At 44.0% G+C, this 6,892-nt stretch overlaps 1 pseudogene; it reads right to left on the bottom strand.

Moving 5' to 3' along the window:
• Positions 1-5,599: 5,599 nt before the first annotated feature.
• LOC101042711 (uncharacterized) lies at positions 5,600-6,864 on the bottom strand (annotated as a pseudogene).
• Positions 6,865-6,892: the final 28 nt, after the last annotated feature.

The following is a 6,892-nucleotide window of genomic DNA, read 5'->3' on the forward strand; positions in this document are numbered from 1 at the left end:
GCTGCCACAACCCTGATATAAAACCTAACAAGGACATTACAGAAATAAAAAGGTAAATTACAATAAAGTAACTGAGAATTACTTTTAAAAAAGCAAATTGTAGGCCAATATCATCCTTGAACTCCCAAGCAAAATCAAATTAGTAATATATGAAGTGGATAATACATACCATCCAAATTAAATTTATTTCAGAAATGCAAGTTTGATATACCATGTAAAAATCATTCAGTGCGACAAATGATGTAAGAAAATAAGCATCAGCCGGGCGCAGTGGCTCAAGCCTGTAATCCCAGCACTTTGGGAGACCGAGGTGGGTGGATCATGAGGTCGAAGGATCGAGACCATCCTGGTCAACATGGTGAAACCCCGTCTCTACTAAAAATACAAAAAAACTAGCTGGGCGTGGTGGTGCGTGCCTGTAATCCCAGCTACTTAGAAGGCTGAGGCAGGAGAACTGCCTGAGCCCAGGAGGCGGAGGTTGCAGTGAGCCGAGATCATGCCATTGCACTCCAGCCTGGGTAACAAGAGCGAAACTCCGTCTCAAAAGAAAAAAAAAGAAAAGAAGCATCATGTGATTTTCTCAATAAAGAAAACGTCTTTGAAAAAGAAATCCATAATAAAAATTCTTAGTCAACTAGGAAAATAGGAATAGCACTATTATCTCTTAACGGGTATCTAGGGGGGAAAAATGACAACAAACTGTATACTTAGTGGTAATTTTATTTTGATTTTCTTATTCCAGAAGCTATACTTCCTGAAATAGTACAGTGTCAGCTACCACCGCTGTTAATCATTATACAGAATATATTTTCCAGGCCAGCAGGCCAAGATTAATTATTAAAGGGTCTTAAGAATTAGGAAGAAAGAAAAAATTTTATTTTTCACAGAAAACATGATTACGTACACAGAAAATCCAAAATAATATACAAATACACTTAAAAATTATGATTTTAGCAACATCATTGAAAACAGTCAATATTAAAATTATGTGCATTTCTATATACTAATAATTAGATAATAAAATTTATAAAAATACAATAATAGCCTCAAAAATCAACTAGGAATAAATTAAATAAAAATGAATATATTAGAGTTCTTCAGAGCAACAGAAATAGGAGATTTTTAGATTATATGTTATGATCTAATGTATATATGGAGAGAGAGTTATTTCTTTTAAGGGAAAATGTTGCTGGCAAGTCTGAAATCTGTAAGGCCTGCTGGAAGGCTTGAAATTCAGGTAAGAGTTCAGTATTGAGTCTGAAATTCACAGGTCAAGGCAGGCAGGCTGGAAATTGTGGTAGGGTCTCTGTGTTGCCATCTTGAAGCCAAATTCTTTCTTCTTAAAAAAACTTCAGTCTTTTTTGTTTTTTTGAAACGGAGTTTTACTCTTATTGCCCGTCCTGGAGTGCAGTGGCCCGATCTCAGCTCACTACAACTTCTGCCTTCCAGGTTCAAATGATTTTCCTGCCTTAGCCTCCTGAGTAGCTGGGATTATGGGTGCCCACCACCTTGCTCAGCTGATTTTTCTATTTTTAGTAGAGACAGCGTTTCACCACGTTGGCCCAGCTAGACTCAAACGCCTGACCTCAGGTGATCCGCCCACCCTGGCCTCCCAAAGTGCTGGGATTACAGGCATGAGCCACCGTGCCTGGCCATAACCTCAGTGTTTATTCTTGAGGCCTCCACTGGTTGGACGAGGACCACTCACATTCTGGAGGACAATCTGCTTTACTCTAAGTCTACCGATTTAAATGTTAACCACGTCTTAAAAATACCTTGACAGCAATATCCAGACTGGTGTCTGACCACACAACCTGGCCCCATAACCAAATTTTGACACATAAAATTATTCATTATAATAGGTAAGACCTCATCAAAGAGATCTAGAAGACATTTCTGGGAGAAATTAATGAAAACCCAAATAAATGGAACAATATGTCATGTTCATGGATTGGAAGACCCAGTGCAGGCATTATAAAGATGTCAATTATCTTCAGATTGATTTTTATATTTAATTGAAACACAATTAAAATACCATCAGGGAATGTGTGTGTGTATATGTGTGTGTGTGTGTGTGTGTGTGTGTGTGTGAAAACTTATAGGGAAATACAAAGCATCCAAAATAGCAAGATAGTCTTGATAAATTTGAAAAACAAGTTAAATAACTTATGCCAAGAAATATCAGGACTTATAAAATTATTAAAGTCATCTGTTACTGGCACACAAATGGACAAACAGCAATAGAACAGAACAGATTATATGTATGTGTACAATCACCTGATTTATGACAAGGTGACATTCCAGTGCATTGATTAAAGGATGGTCTTTTCATTAAATTTTATTGAGTCCATTTGATATTCATATTTTTATTTAGAAGGGTGTCAAACTCTACTTCACTACCATATACATACACAAATACATTACAGATGCAGGTTCTTGGACTTAAATTAGAAAGGGAAGATTATGAAGCTTTAGAAGTTAATATAAGAGAACATCTTTTTTACCCTGTGGTAGGCAAAGATTTTCTAAACAAGATCCGTAAAACGTTAACTGTAATGAAAAAGATCAATAAATTGGACTTCGTTAAACTTTAAAACATTCTTATTCATTCAAATACATCAGCTATGGTTTGACTGTGTACCCCAGAGTTCATGTGTTGGAAACTAATCCCCAGTGCAGGTGCTGAGAGGTGGGGCCATTAGGAGGTGGGTAAGCCGTGAGGGCTCTGCCCTCATAAATGCATTAATGCTACTGTCCTGGGAGTGGATTCCTGCCAGAAGGAATTCCTGCCAGAAGGAATTCCTGCCACGACAGTAGCATTAATCCACTATGGCAGGATTGGGTTCCTAATTAAAGGATGAATTCAGCCTCCTTCCTTTTGCCCTCTCTCACTTACTCTTGCGCCCTTTCATCTTCTGCCATGGCATGATACAGCAGGAGGCCCTCATCAGAGGTAGCTCCTCTGTCTTGGACTTCCCAGCCTCCAGAACCATACCGGTCTGTGATACTGTGTTGAAGCAGCACAAAGTGAACTATGACAACATCATTCAGAGTGTGATAAGGCAAACTACAGAGAGGAAGGAACTTGCTCTACGTATCTGGCAAAGGATCTGTATTCATATATAATTTATTATATAATAATTGCTCACTACTTATTTATAAGTCCTACAAATCACTGAAATTCCAGACAATTACAATGTTGAACATGGGAAAATGATTTAACAGGCACTCTCCGAAATGGCCAATAAGCTTATGAAATGATACATACTGTCCTAGGTCATTAGGAAAATGCATATTAAAATTTCAATGCTAAGCCTGAGCAACATGGTGAAACCCTGTCTCCACTAAAAATACAAAAACTAGCCTGGCATGGTGGCGTGTTCCTCTAGTCCCAGCTACTCAGAGGGCTGAAGCAGGAGGATTGCTGGAGCCCTGGAACTCAAGGCTGCAGTGAGCCGAGATCATGCCGCTGCACTCCGGTCTGGGTGAGAGAGCAAGATCCTGTCTAACAAAAACAAACAAACAAATCTCAAAACAGTTTTACAACACCTAACTGAATGGCTTTGTGAAAAAAAGGCAGTATCAAACGTTGGCAAATATATGGAGCCACTGGAACTATCAAAGATTACTCATGAGTGTGTAAATTGGTACAAATTTGGAAAACTGGCAGTAAGCACTAAGTCTAAACTGATGCTTGCCTTATGACCTAGCAGTTCCAGTCCTAGGCATAGTTATAGGAAGGAGAAATATGTACAATGTGTATCGAAAGACATCTACAACAGTAGATGTCTTTCTATAGAATTAGATGTCTATAGAATTAGAATGTCTATAGAATTAGAACAGTAGATGTCTTTCTATGAATTTCTATACAAAATTCTTCACAACATGGGAAAATTGGAAACAACGGAAACATCCATTGGCAGTAAAATGAAGGATAAATTATAGTCAAACAATGGAATAATACACAGCTGTGAAAAATACAGGAAAATATTACACATGGCAAGAGTCAATATAGATTGTCATAAATCAGGTGATTGTACTCATACATATGATCTGTTCTATTGCCGTTTGCCCGTTTTTGTGCCAATAATGTGATTTTAATTAATTTATAAGTCGATATTTCTTGCTATAAGTTATCTAACTAGTGTTTCAAATTCATCTAACTCACTGTTGAGTTTTAGAAGCCAGTTACGAAAGAATACATGCTATATGATTTCACATTGTGTTGCATGATTTGGGTTGTGGTTACATGGAAGTTAGATGCTTGTCCATGAAACTGTATATTTGAGTGTTGTGTACTTTATTTGATCCTGGTACTTGTGATTCAAAATTTCCTAACAATTTCCTGCTACCCTTTATGATTTGATGTGTGTAAATGTAGTTTGCAGATAACGTACTTCTATACTCAGCCATGAATTTATTTTTATAATGTAAATAAAGTATCTTTTTGTATTGGGAATCATTCCTAGTGACAAAAAATTTGGGAAATAAAAATATTAACATTTACAAAACCATTCTGTAGTTTATAATATATTCTGGCCCATCCGTGACTTTCAAAAGCACTGATTTCTAAGGGGAGAGAGGATCAAATAAAGACCTTGACCAAAGAAAGCTCTTTCAAGTGGGAAGGGCTTCATAGAGGATGAATCTTGAGGAGGGAAAGTCAGGAGATGCCTTCCTGCTCAGCTGCATTAGCTCATGAAGCTGACAGCCCCAGGGTTATAAATGTTGTGGGTAGATTGGCTTCACATTGCTCTTGCAATCTTCTGCTACGCTGAGCTCCATTACATTTCGTGGTGAACATTCTAAGGTGTGACACTGTGTACTCTGGTGTTATGAGGCCGTCTGGGGAGAAGGGTCCTGCCACGTGTTTCTTGCACTCCCAGCCACCTGACTGGTTTCGTCTGAAATTTCAGCATTCCAAGGCAGTATGAGAAAGACCCTATCTGGTAACAAAGCATGAGAAAGATGACTAAGGAAACAAAGGGACAAGGCTTTTATTTTGTTCTTCACCACAGATTGCCTTCAAAACAAAGGCAAAGCGTCTCAGCCTGGCAGTCCAGGTCTCTAAGCTGGCTCCACCCTACCCACCCGCCTCATCCCGCCGGTGTCACTGCATGGGACCCTGTGCTTCCAGCAGGGGCCCCTCACTGCCCCTTGAGCTCATTTTACCCCTCCTGGCTCTGCAGCATTTCTGACCATTTCTGCCCAGGCCCAGACTCGCTGCTGCCTAGAGCAATCTTCCCTCTCTGCTTCTGGAGGGGAGGGGTTGTATGGTACCCGCCTTGTTTTGCCCACAGAGGTTAGCAGAGACGGAAACAGACAAACCTTTTTTTCTTTCTAATTTTGGATTCCGGAGCACATGCCCAGGTTTGTTAAATGGCTATACTGCCTGGTGAGGTTGATCCCCTCACCCAAATAGTGAACACAGTACCCAATACACAATTTTCAACCCTTCCTCCCCTTCCTTCTTCCTCCCATTTCGGAATCCCCAATGTGATGTAGACAAATTGTTTACTTTTATAGTTGTAATTGACCTTATTATATAGTTCAGCCTTAGCCCTTTAGAGGGGACGAAACTAAAGCCCATGAGACATGCTTAAAGATATTAAGTGAAGATATTTATTTTTTTAAAGTGTTAAAGTGATTAAACAATGTAGACGTGAGTGAAATAAAAAGCGTAAGTTCTCCATCTTCATTCCCACTCCATGGAGCTGATGAGTATTTTTATTTCCAGACATTAGAGCTTCTCCCTGAGAAGGCATCATTTTACATGCTCCATTCTGCAGCCTGTCTTGTTTTGTTCATTTACTGTTTCGCGCACCGCCTTCCACATCAGCACATGCAGATGACTGAAAACAGATTCACCCGGAGAAAAGCCGTGGGCATGTTTTTCTCCACACCGAAGAGCCCCGCAGGTGACTGTGGGCAACCCGCACAGTGGCTCCCAGTAAAGGAACGGAGTGATTCAGCGAAGCGGGCATTCGGGCCATTCTTCCATTTCATCTTCCTGGCACTTTCGGGCTGGGGAAGGGTACGGTCACCCCTGGCCCAGCCACTTTGTAGGAAGCACCGGGCGTGGAAAAGGGGCTGGGGTCGGCGCCGGGCCTCGGCCGGGAAGAGAGACCGGCGGTCAGGACACGCGTCTCCCCGGGCAGGCATCTCGGGGTCCTTCCCTCCCTTCCCGGGCTCCGTGGCTGGTCTGGGCTCTTCTGCGCGTCCCCGCGGGCGGCTGCCGTCTCCCGGGACTCCCGAGCAGCCTCGCCCGCCTTCCTCTCCCGCCCGCCCCGCCGTGTTCTCCGGGGCTCTGGCCTCCCCGGTCTGGCGCACATTTTGGGAAATAATCTGGCTCACAACCACTCATTTCGCACCCGGAGGCCCAGTGGCCCCGAGGACACACACGAGGGGGTGACTTCCCTGAGGCTGTGTTCCCAAGGCCACCCTGGATCGCCGCGGACGCTGCTCCGAGTGACCCCGCGGGCAGCCGGTTCGCGCCCCGCCTCCGGGGGGGAAGGTCGCGCAGGGAGCGAACGCCGCGGCAGAGCTGGGATCCGAGTCCGAGGTGCCGTCCTTTCCCCTTCGGAGCAGGCTGCCCGCCCGCCCGCACCCCGAATCCCGCACCCCGGGGCGGCCTCGCAGGACCCGCAGACCAGCCCCGCCGCGGTGACCGTTCCGACGCCCCAGCCCACTCCGGAGGCGGCCCCAAGTGTCGCCGGCCTCCTCCCGGCCCGACCTCCGGGGCTCCCGCGCGATCACGACGCCCCGGGGCTCAGGAGCCGTTTTCCGGTGTTTCGCTTTCGGCTGGCGCGGAGGCCGCGGCGCTGCGAGGACCCGGCCGGGCGCAGCTACAGCCCCGGCGCCGCCTCCCTAGCCGCCGCGCAGGCGGGGAACG

The sequence above is a fragment of the Saimiri boliviensis genome, chromosome 3 (assembly GCF_048565385.1).
Source record: "Saimiri boliviensis isolate mSaiBol1 chromosome 3, mSaiBol1.pri, whole genome shotgun sequence".
Classification (NCBI taxonomy): Eukaryota; Metazoa; Chordata; class Mammalia; order Primates; family Cebidae; genus Saimiri; species Saimiri boliviensis.